General features: G+C 42.7%; 1 protein-coding gene across 1 annotated transcript in view; it reads right to left on the reverse strand.

Moving 5' to 3' along the window:
• Nucleotides 1-1,470, reverse strand: part of LOC115194723 (tyrosine-protein kinase Tec) — a 42,582-nt gene extending 41,112 nt beyond the window's left edge. Inside the window, exon 1 of the mRNA XM_029754625.1 lies at nucleotides 1,345-1,470. The gene's annotated coding sequence lies outside the window, so the exon portion shown is untranslated. The remainder of the gene's footprint in view (nucleotides 1-1,344) is intronic.
• Between the last annotated feature and the right edge of the window lie 12,599 nt (nucleotides 1,471-14,069).

Genomic DNA, 14,069 nt, shown 5'->3' on the forward strand with positions numbered 1-14,069 from the left:
GTTTTTCCCCCCCCACCTGAAATTTACACACAATACCCCATAATAACAAAGCAAAAACAGTATGTTTTTTATTGCTAATTTATGTATTTTTTAAATGAAATCTAATTTACATAAGTATTCAGACCCTTTACTCAGTACTTTGTTGAAGCACCTTTGACAACGATTACAGCCTCAAGTCTTCTTGGGTCTTTTAGGTGCCTTTTGGTAAACTCCAAGAGGTCTGTCATGTGCCTTCTACTGAGGAGTAGATTCCGTCTGGCCACTTCTACCATAAAGGCCTGATTGGTGGAGTGCTGCAGAGATGTTTTTCCTTCTGGAAGGTTCTCCCATCTCCACAGAGGAACTCTGTCAGAGTGACCATCGGGGTCTTGGTCACCTCCCTGACGAAGGCCCTTCTCCCCCGATTACTCAGTTTGGCCGGGCGGCCAGCTCTAGGAAGAGTCTTGGTGGTTCAAAACTTCTTCCATTTAAGACTGATGGAAGCCACTGTGTTCTGCAGCTTCGAAGGTCCCTAATAAATGTTTTGGTACCCTTCCCGAGATCTGTGCTTCGACACAATCCTGTCTCGGATCTCTACAGACAGTTCCTTCAACCTCATGGCTTGGATTTTGCTCTGACATGCACTGTCAAGTCTCATCGCAAAGGGTCTGAATACTTATGTAAATAAGGTATTTCAGTTTTGTCTAAAAACCTGTTTTCGCATTGTCATTAGTATAGTGCGTTCATTGAGAGAAAAATATATTGAATACATTTTTGAATACGGCTGTAAGGTAATAAAATGTGGGAAAAGTGAAGGGGTCTGAACGCGTTCAGAATCTGGTGGGCTTTCTGGAATAAGGACAAGTATATATTGTGGTAGAAAGGGCAATAGAGGGTCAAATTAATTTAATTCTCTATTTCTTCGAGGTCACGCGTGTGTGAGTGTGGCGCTTTCAGTGAACGGAATCTCCCTCAAACATCTTCCCTACTTTCTATATGCTGACCGCTTCTATTTATTAACCGCACTACTTTATACAGTACATTTACAGGATAGTCCAAATGTTACTACTTTGTATTTGTGGTACATTTTGACCGAATTAAAACATGCTTTACGCGCGGACATAGGTTAGTAGGCGACCCGCAGTGCGATAAGATACGCACTCACACCTGCCGCGGTGGACTTTGAGTAGATCTCCGTAGCCGATTCCGTTCGCTTCCAGACATAACCCCGTTTCTAGCCTACACAAGACAACTCAAGACAAACATTTCTCGGTTGTGTCGACATCTCGTTTATTGCACTGAAAAGTAGCCAGTCGTTTCAACCGCAATTTAAATTTCCAATATGATAAAGGAAATACCTCTTACCTTCTCTTCCGAGAGTGAACTGCTATTCTTCTGACTCACCGACTGTCACTATGTGGCCAGCAGAAACCAGGAAGCGACACAAACTGCCCTAGTAAACACTATTTCACGCGGTGCCGCGCGGTGAAACACTACTTTCCATTCATTTTTCAATTGAAGGAACGCGGAGATACGCGGATGATGACGACGGACCGTTGAGCGGCGCGGAAGTGGCGAAAAAAAAAGGTAAAACGTTTCCCAATGATATGCAAATCACCAGCGGCGACCGCTGGGCAATTGACCAATCATATCGAGTGGTTTCCATGACGACTTTGACGCTATGCGACCCAAGGTTGGAGACTTTCTTCATCGAAGATGGCGGATAAAAATACTAGGACGGATGCAAATGTAAGTGATTATAACATCATAACAAATCATGTTAAAAAAAATGAAAAAATATATATATATACAGGAATATCTTAGTTAAATGTAGAGACAAACGATTAAGCATATTTGTTTCTTTATAATGTTAATTTACGAAAATTGCTATTTAGCAAGCTAGCTGACTAGTTAACATTAGCCAGCAGAGCTGGTTAGCTTTATGGGTGTTGTGACATGAGTTTGAAAAAATTGTAATTCTGATTGTTTCATGTTTTAGAGACGCCTAAGAAAACCAGAAAACCAGTATGTCGTCTTGTGAAACAGTGGATGTAAAGAATCTAGCTTGCCTTGGTGATATTTGCCGTGCAATGCAGCTGAAGTAACGTAGCAAGCTAACTATGTTCTTGCTTATTACGCAGTGAAGGAACAAATATCTTTATGCCTTTGGATGTGTAGCTATGTAGCCGATCTGTGTATGGACCCTAAAACGTTTGGTATACATATTAGTTCAGAACCTAGCTATGAACCTCAGCTATCATAGCCTGTTGTATCCACTTCAAAACAGTGTGAATTACATTAATGAAGCCTATGGACTGAGTAGAATATAATAGAACTTTGTGCCAAGAATGCAAGTCGTATATACATGTAGTTATTACATGTTGCCTGTACATTTTAATATATTCACTGATCATGTACTCTACCATGGCAAATAAAGGTGCATTTCAGGTATGAATGTCTTTGAGATTCTTTTTCAGTCATATCCAATACCAGGAGTATCAAATTCCAGTCATTGAATGACTCTGTGTCTGCATGTATGTATTACAATTATACACTTCAACAACATTTACTAACCCTGTCCTGGGACATCAATGGTTACACATTGTAACTATGCAATAGACTAGAAACATGATTTAACTAGTTAAAGGCTGATTTCTAATTCATATATAGAGAAATACAATTGAAAAAAAACAGTACACTACACTGGTTAATCTCAACATCTCATTTCCTTCATTTGCATTGATCTGATAAATTAAACTATTTGTCACATGCGCCGAATACAACAGGTGTAGAGTCTACACTGTAGACCTTACCGTGAAAATAAGAATTTGTTCTTAACTGACTTGCCTAGTTAAATAAAGGTAAAATAAATAAATATCAACAATGCAGTTCAAGAAATAGAGTTAAGAAAATATTTACTAAATAAACTAAAGTAAAAAAAAAAAAAAGATCAAAAAGTAACACAATATAATTACACAACAATAACAATGCTATATACAGGGGGTACCGAGTCAATGTGCGGGGTATCCTAGTGGTTAGAGCGTTGGACTAGTAACCGAAAGGTTGCTAGATCGAATCCCTGAGCTGACAAGGTAAAAATCTGTCGTTCTGCCCCTGAACAAGGCAGTTGAAGCCACTGTTCCTAGGCCATCATTGTAGATAAGTTTGTTCTTAACTGACTTGCCTAGTTAAATAAAGGTAAAAAGAAAAAGGTTAGTCGAGGGCATTTGTAAAGTGACTATGCATAGATAATAAACAGTGAGTAGCAGCAGTGTACAAAACAAAATGATAGGTGTAGTATTTAATCAAATGAGAGATTTGATTTCAACCAGTAGAGAATGCAGGAAAAAGGAAACCGCAAACTGCTCTTGATAGTATCACTGATCTTTAATAAGCTTTACGTAACGGCCTTCGTCAGAGCTTTTGTGACCAGTAGAGAATGCGAAATGCTTTATTGAAAGAAGTTCATTATCCAAGTGTTATAAATACACAATACATGCATTATAAATATTATAATTGTAATATTATATTATAAATACAAGTTCAATCTGTACTTCAATGCACATCTGGTGTGCATTATAAAAACAGAGGAAGAAAGAGGAGGTGGGGAGAGAGGTGTAGAAGACAGAAAAGGAAAGAGGTAAAAGAGAGGAGCAGGGAAGACAGCATATGATTAATGAATCACAGTGTTACCCTAATATTCTCTCAGTTCATCACAATTGCAGTGTCTCTAGCGGTGTCTCCTAACCAGCCCTGGGCTCCCAGTCGGCCCAAAGGTTATCTTAAGAGCGGGTGATGTGGCGATAATGGGACTGTGTTGGCATCCTCTCTCACATCAAAACATACCTGCAGACAAGAGACAGATGGATAGAGAGCGTGTTTAAGCCTTAAGTGTTTAAAAAAAAAATATTATTCTACCACTGTCAGTCATCGTAATCATCAGGAGGTGAAATGCATAACTGACCTTGGATCATTAACTCTGGGACTACTACACCTCTATCTGTATTTCAATGTAAAGCATCTCTTTAATAATGGGGTGGCAGGTAGTCTAGTGGTTAGAGCATCAAAGGGAGAGAAACTGGGAATTGAATAACTGCTGTTGACATCGCTAAGTAAATGGAAGAATACTCTTATTGCAATGTGAATGTCTCTTAAAAGAGCCTTTGGTTGTGCATAGTGTAGTCTATTGTGTTGCCAGGGAACAGCACCCTCTTTGAAGAAGTAGGAGGTGAAGATCTCCTGCACAGATTGCCTCCCATGATGCATTGGAACATCCTGCAGAGCAGCAGACCATCTCCTCTGGTCCACGGCGGTGAGTTGCAGATCCCCTGCTGGTCCGCGTGTCCATCCTCATGAAGTTACGCAGGACACAGGTAGCCTTCACACGCCTGAATTCCTCCAGGAGGCAATCCCAGATGGCCCTGGTCACCCAACCTTGCAGTGCTCTACACGTTAACTGTAGGCAATCGTTTTTGAAGGAATCTCCAGTTACAAGGTATCTGTAGGAATATGGGCCCTACCGCTGGCCAATTAAATAGGTCAGACCACACGCACAGTTTCCTCGAGCCATAGGCTGTAAAAAGAAGGCTTGAGTGCACAGCAAAGTTAATACTGTGAGATTTCAAAACTTTTAAAACCATGACTAGAGAGAGACTCAATGAATACAGCAAAGAGCAGTGGTGGAAAAAGTACCCAATTGTCATACTTGAGTAAAAGTAAAGATACTTTAATACAAAATGACTGTGGAAGTCACCCAGTAAAACTCTAAAAGTATTTGTTTTTAAGTATACTTTATTATTAAAAGTAAATGAAATTGCTAAAATATGCTTAAGTATTAAAAGGAAAAGTATAAATAATTTCAAAAACCTTATTTTAAGCAAACCAGACGGACCAATTTTCAAAATGGTCTGAGAAGAAAAACATTGGCAGGTGAATTCAAGCTTAGCTAATATGCAGTGATAATGTTTTGGGCCTATAGCCTACTGCACAAACCTCAGTGCTACAGAACTGTTTTTATTCAGCATAGGCTTGTGTTTTATTAAGTCATGTCAACAACAAAAAAATTGCTGGGTGTAATAAGCAACGAACAGAGATGTCTACTGTAACCCTATGGCTGGGGGTGTAATAATGAACAGATAGAGATGTCTACTGTAACCCTATGGCTGGGGTGTAATAAAAATGAACAGAGATGTCTACTGTAACCCTATGGCTGGGGGGTAATAATGAACAGAGATGTCTACTGTAACCCTATGGCTGGGGGGTAATAATGAACAGAGATGTCTACTGTAACCCTATGGCTGGGGGGTAATAATGAACAGAGATGTCTACTGTAACCCTATGGCTGGGGGGTAATAATGAACAGAGATGTCTACTGTAACCCTATGGCTGGTGGGTAATAATGAACAGAGATGTCTACTGTAACCCTATGGCTGGGGGGTAGTAATAATGAACAGAGATGTCTACTGTAACCCTATGGCTGGGGTGTAATAATAATGAACAGAGATGTCTACTGTAACCCTATGGCTGGGGGGTAATAATGAACAGAGATGTCTACTGTAACCCTATGGCTGGGGGGGAGTAATAATGAACAGAGATGTCTACTGTAACCCTATGGCTGGGGGTAAAATGAACAGAGATGTCTACTGTAACCATGGCTGGGGGGGTAATAATGAACAGAGATGTCTACTGTAACCCTATGGCGGGGGGTAATAATGAACAGAGATGTGTACTGTAACCCTATGGCTGGGGGGTAATAATGAACAGAGATGTCTACTGTAACCCTATGGCTGGGGGGTAATAATGAACAGAGATGTCTACTGTAACCCTATGGCTGGGGGGTAATAATAATGAACAGAGATGTCTACTGTAACCCTATGGCTGGGGGGTAATAATGAACAGAGATGTCTACTGTAACCCTATGGCTGGGGGGTAATAATGAACAGAGATGTCTACTGTAACCCTATGGCTGGGGGGTAATAATGAACAGAGATGTCTACTGTAACCCTATGGCTGGGGGGTAGTAATAATGAACAGAGATGTCTACTGTAACCCTATGGCTGAGGGGTAATAATGAACAGAGATGTCTACTGTAACCCTATGGCAGGGGGTAATAATGAACAGAGATGTCTACTGTAACCCTATGGCTGGGGGGTAATAATGAACAGATAGAGATGTCTACTGTAACCCTATGGCTGGGGGGTAATAATTAACAGAGATGTCTACTGTAACCCTATGGCTGGGGGGTAATAATGAACAGAGATGTCTACTGTAACCCTATGGCTGGGGTATAATAATAATGAACAGAGATGTCTACTGTAACCCTATGGCTGGGGGGGTAATAATGAACAGAGATGTCTACTGTAACCCTATGGCTGGGGGGTAATAATGAACAAAGATGTCTACTGTAACCCTATGGCTGGGGGGTAATAATGAACAGAGATGTCTACTGTAACCCTATGGCTGGGGGGTAATAATGAACAGAGATGTCTACTGTAACCCTATGGCTGGGGGGTAATAATGAACAGATAGAGATGTCTACTGTAACCCTATGACTGGGGGGTAATAATGAACAGAGATGTCTACTGTAACCCTATGGCTGGGGGGTAAAAATGAACAGAGATGTCTACTGTAACCCTATGGCTGGGGGGTAATAATGAACAGAGATGTCTACTGTAACCCTATGGCTGGGGGTAATAATGAACAGAGATGTCTACTGTAACCCTATGGCTGGGGGGTAGTAATAATGAACAGAGATGTCTACTGTAACCCTATGGCTGGGGGGTAATAATAATGAACAGAGATGTCTACTGTAACCCTATGGCTGGGGGTAATAATGAACAGAGATGTCTACTGTAACCCTATGGCTGGGGGGTAATAATGAACAGAGATGTCTACTGTAACCCTATGGCTGGGGGGTAGTAATAATGAACAGAGATGTCTACTGTAAACCCTATGGCTGGGGGGTAATAATGAACAGAGATGTCTACTGTAACCCTATGGCTGGGGGGTAATAATGAACAGAGATGTCTACTGTAACCCTATGGCTGGGGGGTAGTAATAATGAACAGAGATGTCTACTGTAACCCTATGGCTGGGGGGGTAATAATGAACAGAGATGTCTACTGTAACCCTATGGCTGGGGGGTAATAATGAACAGATAGAGATGTCTACTGTAACCCTATGGCTGGGGGGTAATAATGAACAGATAGAGATGTCTACTGTAACCCTATGGCTGGGGGGTAATAATAAACAGATAGAGATGTCTACTGTAACCCTATGACTGGGGGGTAATAATGAACAGAGATGTCTACTGTAACCCTATGGCTGGGGGGTAATAATGAACAGATAGAGATGTCTACTGTAACCCTATGGCTGGGGGGTAATAATGAACAGATAGAGATGTCTACTGTAACCCTATGGCTGGGGGGTAGTAATGAACAGAGATGTCTACTGTAACCCTATGGCTGGGGGGTAATAATAAACAGAGATGTCTACTGTAACCCTATGGCTGGTGGGTAATAATGAACAGAGATGTCTACTGTAACCCTATGGCTGAGGGGTAATAATGAACAGAGATGTCTACTGTAACCCTATGGCTGGGGGGTAATAATGAACAGAGATGTCTACTGTAACCCTATGGCTGGGGGGTAATAATGAACAGATAGAGATGTCTACTGTAACCCTATGGCTGGGGGGTAATAATGAACAGAGATGTCTACCGTAACCCTATGGCTGGGGTATAATAATAATGAACAGAGATGTCTACTGTAACCCTATGGCTGGGGGGTAATAATGAACAGAGATGTCTACTGTAACCCTATGGCTGGGGGGTAATAATGAACAGAGATGTCTACTGTAACCCTATGGCTGGGGGGTAATAATGAACGAGATGTCTACTGTAACCCTATGGCTGGGGGTAGTAATGAACAGAGATGTCTACTGTAACCTATGGCTGGGGGGGTAATAATGAACAGAGATGTCTACTGTAACCCTATGGCTGGGGGGTATAATGAACAGATAGAGATGTCTCTGTAACCCTATGGCTGGGGGGTAATAATGAACAGATAGAGATGTCTACTGTAACCCTATGGCTGGGGGGTAATAATGAACAAGAATGTCTACTGTAACCCTATGGCTGGGGGGTAATAAGGAACAGAGATGTCTACTGTAACCCTATGGCTGGGGGGTAATATAATGAACAGAGATGTCTACTGTAACCCTATGGCTGGGGGGTAATATAATGAACAGAGATGTCTACTGTAACCCTATGGCTGGGGTGTAGTAATAATGAACAGAGATGTCTACTGTAACCCTATGGCTGGGGGGTAATAATGACACAGAGATGTCTACTGTACCCTATGGCTGGGGGGTAATAATGAACAGAGATGTCTACTGTAACCCTATGGCTGGTGGGTAATAATGAACAGAGATGTCTACTGTAACCCTATGGCTGGGGGGTAATAATGAACAGAGATGTCTACTGTAACCCTATGGCTGGGGGGTAATAATGAACAGAGATGTCTACTGTAACCCTATGGCTGGGGGGTAATAATGAACAGATAGAGATGTCTACTGTAACCCTATGGCTGGGGGGTAATAATGAACAGATAGAGATGTCTACTGTAACCCTATGACTGGGGGGTAATAATGAACAGAGATGTCTACTGTAACCCTTTGGCTGGGGGGTAATAATGAACAGATAGAGATGTCTACTGTAACCCTATGGCTGGGGGGTAATAATGAACAGATAGAGATGTCTACTGTAACCCTATGGCTGGGGGGTAGTAATGAACAGAGATGTCTACTGTAACCCTATGGCTGAGGGGTAATAATGAACAGAGATGTCTACTGTAACCCTATGGCTGAGGGGTAATAATGAACAGAGATGTCTACTGTAACCCTATGGCTGGGGGGTAATAATGAACAGAGATGTCTACTGTAACCCTATGGCTGGGGTATAATAATAATGAACAGAGATGTCTACTGTAACCCTATGGCTGGGGGGTAATAATGAACAGAGATGTCTACTGTAACCCTATGGCTGGTGGGTAATAATGAACAGAGATGTCTACTGTAACCCTATGGCTGGGGGGGTAATAATGAACAGAGATGTCTACTGTAACCCTATGGCTGGGGGGTAATAATGAACAGAGATGTCTACTGTAACCCTATGGCTGGGGGGTAGTAATGAACAGAGATGTCTACTGTAACCCTATGGCTGGGGGGTAATAATGAACAGAGATGTCTACTGTAACCCTATGGCTGGGGGGTAATAATGAACAGATAGAGATGTCTACTGTAACCCTATGGCTGGGGGGTAATAATGAACAGATAGAGATGTCTACTGTAACCCTATGGCTGGGGGGTAATAATAATGAACAGAGATGTCTACTGTAACCCTATGGCTGGGGGGTAGTAATAATGAACAGAGATGTCTACTGTAACCCTATGGCTGGGGGTAATAATGAACAGAGATGTCTACTGTAACCCTATGGCTGGGGGGTAATAATGAACAGAGATGTCTACTGTAACCCTATGGCTGGTGGGTAATAATGAACAGAGATGTCTACTGTAACCCTATGGCTGGGGGGTAATAATGAACAGATAGAGATGTCTACTGTAACCCTATGGCTGGGGGGTAGTAATGAACAGAGATGTCTACTGTAACCCTATGGCTGAGGGGTAATAATGAACAGAGATGTCTACTGTAACCCTATGGCTGAGGGGTAATAATGAACAGAGATGTCTACTGTAACCCTATGGCTGGGGGGTAATAATGAACAGAGATGTCTACTGTAACCCTATGGCTGGGGTATAATAATAATGAACAGAGATGTCTACTGTAACCCTATGGCTGGGGGGTAATAATGAACAGAGATGTCTACTGTAACCCTATGGCTGGTGGGTAATAATGAACAGAGATGTCTACTGTAACCCTATGGCTGGGGGGTAATAATGAACAGATAGAGATGTCTACTGTAACCCTATGACTGGGGGGTAATAATGAACAGAGATGTCTACTGTAACCCTTTGGCTGGGGGGTAATAATGAACAGATAGAGATGTCTACTGTAACCCTATGGCTGGGGGGTAATAATGAACAGATAGAGATGTCTACTGTAACCCTATGGCTGGGGGGGTAGTAATGAACAGAGATGTCTACTGTAACCCTATGGCTGAGGGGTAATAATGAACAGAGATGTCTACTGTAACCTATGGCTGGGGGGTAATAATGAACAGAGATGTCTACTGTAACCCTATGGCTGGGGGGTAATAATGAACAGAGATGTCTACTGTAACCCTATGGCTGGGGTATAATAATAATGAACAGAGATGTCTACTGTAACCCTATGGCTGGGGGGTAATAATGAACAGAGATGTCTACTGTAACCCTATGGCTGGTGGGTAATAATGAACAGAGATGTCTACTGTAACCCTATGGCTGGGGGGTAATAATGAACAGAGATGTCTACTGTAACCCTATGGCTGGGGGGTAATAATGAACAGAGATGTCTACTGTAACCCTATGGCTGGGGGGTAGTAATGAACAGAGATGTCTACTGTAACCCTATGGCTGGGGGGTAATAATGAACAGAGATGTCTACTGTAACCCTATGGCTGGGGGGTAATAATGAACAGATAGAGATGTCTACTGTAACCCTATGGCTGGGGGGTAATAATGAACAGATAGAGATGTCTACTGTAACCCTATGGCTGGGGGGTAATAATAATGAACAGAGATGTCTACTGTAACCCTATGGCTGGGGGGTAGTAATAATGAACAGAGATGTCTACTGTAACCCTATGGCTGGGGGGTAATAATGAACAGAGATGTCTACTGTAACCCTATGGCTGGGGGGTAATAATGAACAGAGATGTCAACTGTAACCCTATGGCTGGTGGGTAATAATGAACAGAGATGTCTACTGTAACCCTATGGCTGGGGGGTAATAATGAACAGATAGAGATGTCTACTGTAACCCTATGGCTGGGGGGTAGTAATGAACAGAGATGTCTACTGTAACCCTATGGCTGAGGGGTAATAATGAACAGAGATGTCTACTGTAACCCTATGGCTGAGGGGTAATAATGAACAGAGATGTCTACTGTAACCCTATGGCTGGGGGGTAATAATGAACAGAGATGTCTACTGTAACCCTATGGCTGGGGTATAATAATAATGAACAGAGATGTCTACTGTAACCCTATGGCTGGGGGGTAATAATGAACAGAGATGTCTACTGTAACCCTATGGCTGGTGGGTAATAATGAACAGAGATGTCTACTGTAACCCTATGGCTGGGGGGTAATAATGAACAGAGATGTCTACTGTAACCCTATGGCTGGGGGGGTAATAATGAACAGAGATGTCTACTGTAACCCTATGGCTGGGGGGTAGTAATGAACAGAGATGTCTACTGTAACCCTATGGCTGGGGGGTAATAATGAACAGAGATGTCTACTGTAACCCTATGGCTGGGGGGTAATAATGAACAGATAGAGATGTCTACTGTAACCCTATGGCTGGGGGTAATAATGAACAGATAGAGATGTCTACTGTAACCCTATGGCTGGGGGGTAATAATAATGAACAGAGATGTCTACTGTAACCCTATGGCTGGGGGGGTAGTAATAATGAACAGAGATGTCTACTGTAACCCTATGGCTGGGGGGTAATAATGAACAGAGATGTCTACTGTAACCCTATGGCTGGGGGGTAATAATGAACAGAGATGTCTACTGTAACCCTATGGCTGGTGGGTAATAATGAACAGAGATGTCTACTGTAACCCTATGGCTGGGGGGTAGTAATGAACAGATAGAGATGTCTACTGTAACCCTATGACTGGGGGGTAATAATGAACAGAGATGTCTACTGTAACCCTATGGCTGGGGGGTAATAATGAACAGAGATGTCTACTGTAACCCTATGGCTGGGGGGTAATAATGAACAGATAGAGATGTCTACTGTAACCCTATGGCTGGGGGGTAATAATGAACAGAGATGTCTACTGTAACCCTATGGCTGGGGGGTAATAATGAACAGAGATGTCTACTGTAACCCCATGGCTGGGGGGTAATAATGAACAGAGATGTCTACTGTAACCCTATGGCTGGGGGGTAATAATGAAAAGAGATGTCTACTGTAACCCTATGGCTTGGGGGTAATAATGAACAGAGATGTCTACTGTAACCCTATGGCTGGGGTGTAGTAATAATGAACAGAGATGTCTACTGTAACCCTATGGCTGGGGGGGTAATAATGAACAGAGATGTCTACTGTAACCCTATGGCTGGGGGGTAATAATGAACAGAGATGTCTACTGTAACCCTATGGCTGGGGGGTAATAATGAACAGATAGAGATGTCTACTGTAACCCTATGGCTGGGGGGTAATAATGAACAGAGATGTCTACTGTAACCCTATGGCTGGGGGGTAATAATGAACAGAGATGTCTACTGTAACCCTATGGCTGGGGGGTAATAATGAACAGAGATGTCTACTGTAAACCTATGGCTGGGGGGTAATAATGAACAGAGATGTCTACTGTAACCCTATGGCTGGGGGGTAATAATGAACAGAGATGTCTACTGTAACCCTATGGCTGGGGGGTAATAATGAACAGATAGAGATGTCTACTGTAACCCTATGGCTGGGGGGTAATAATGAACAGATAGAGATGTCTACTGTAACCCTATGGCTGGGGGGTAATAATGAACAGAGATGTCTACTGTAACCCTATGGCTGGGGGGTAGTAATGAACAGAGATGTCTACTGTAAGCCTATGGCTGGGGGGTAGTAATGAACAGAGATGTCTACTGTAACCCTATGGCTGGGGGGTAATAATGAACAGAGATGTCTACTGTAACCCTATGGCTGGGGGGTAATAATGAACAGAGATGTCTACTGTAACCTTATGGCTGGGGGTAGTAATAATGAACAGAGATGTCTACTGTAACCCTATGGCTGGGGTGTAGTAATAATGAACAGAGATGTCTACTGTAACCCTATGGCTGGGGGGTAATAATGAACAGAGATGTCTACTGTAACCCTATGGCTGGGGGGTAATAATGAACAGAGATGTCTACTGTAACCCGATGGCTGGGGGGTAGTAATAATGAACAGAGATGTCTACTGTAACCCTATGGCTGGGGGGTAATAATGAACAGAGATGTCTACTGTAACCCTATGGCTGGGGGGTAATAATGAACAGATAGAGATGTCTACTGCAACCCTATGGCTGGGGGGTAATAATGAACAGAGATGTCTACTGTAACCCTATGGCTGGGGGGTAATAATGAACAGAGATGTCTACTGTAACCCTATGGCTGGGGGGTAATAATGAACAGAGATGTCTACTGTAACCCTATGGCTGGGGGGTAATAATGAACAGAGATGTCTACTGTAACCCTATGGCTGGGGGTAATAATGAACAGATAGAGATGTCTACTGTAACCCTATGGCTGGGGGGTAATAATGAACAGATAGAGATCTACTGTAACCCTATGGGGGGGGTAATAATGAACAGAGATGTCTACTGTAACCCTATGGCTGGGGGGTAATAATGAACAGAGATGTCTACTGTAACCCTATGGCTGGGGGGTAGTAATGAACAGAGATGTCTACTGTAACCCTATGGCTGGGGGGTAATAATGAACAGAGATGTCTACTGTAACCCTATGGCTGGGGGGTAATAATGAACAGAGATGTCTACTGTAACCTATGGCTGGGGGTAGTAATAATGAACAGAGAGATGTCTACTGTAACCCTAGGCTGGGGTGTAATAATGAACAGAGATGTCTACTGTAACCCTATGGCTGGGGGGTAATAATGAACAGAGAGATGTCTACTGTAACCCTGTGGCTGGGGGGTAATAATGAACAGAGATGTCTACTGTAACCCTATGGCTGGGGGGTAATAATGAACGATAGAGATGTCTACTGTAACCCTATGGCTGGGGGGTAAAAATGAACAGAGATGTCTACTGTAACCCTATGGCTGGGTAATAAGGAACAGAGATGTCTACTGTAACCTATGCTGGCTGGGGGGGTAATAATGAACAGATAGAGATGTCTACTGTAACCCTATGG

This window comes from Salmo trutta, chromosome 5 (genome assembly GCF_901001165.1).
Source record: "Salmo trutta chromosome 5, fSalTru1.1, whole genome shotgun sequence".
Classification (NCBI taxonomy): domain Eukaryota; kingdom Metazoa; phylum Chordata; class Actinopteri; order Salmoniformes; family Salmonidae; genus Salmo; species Salmo trutta.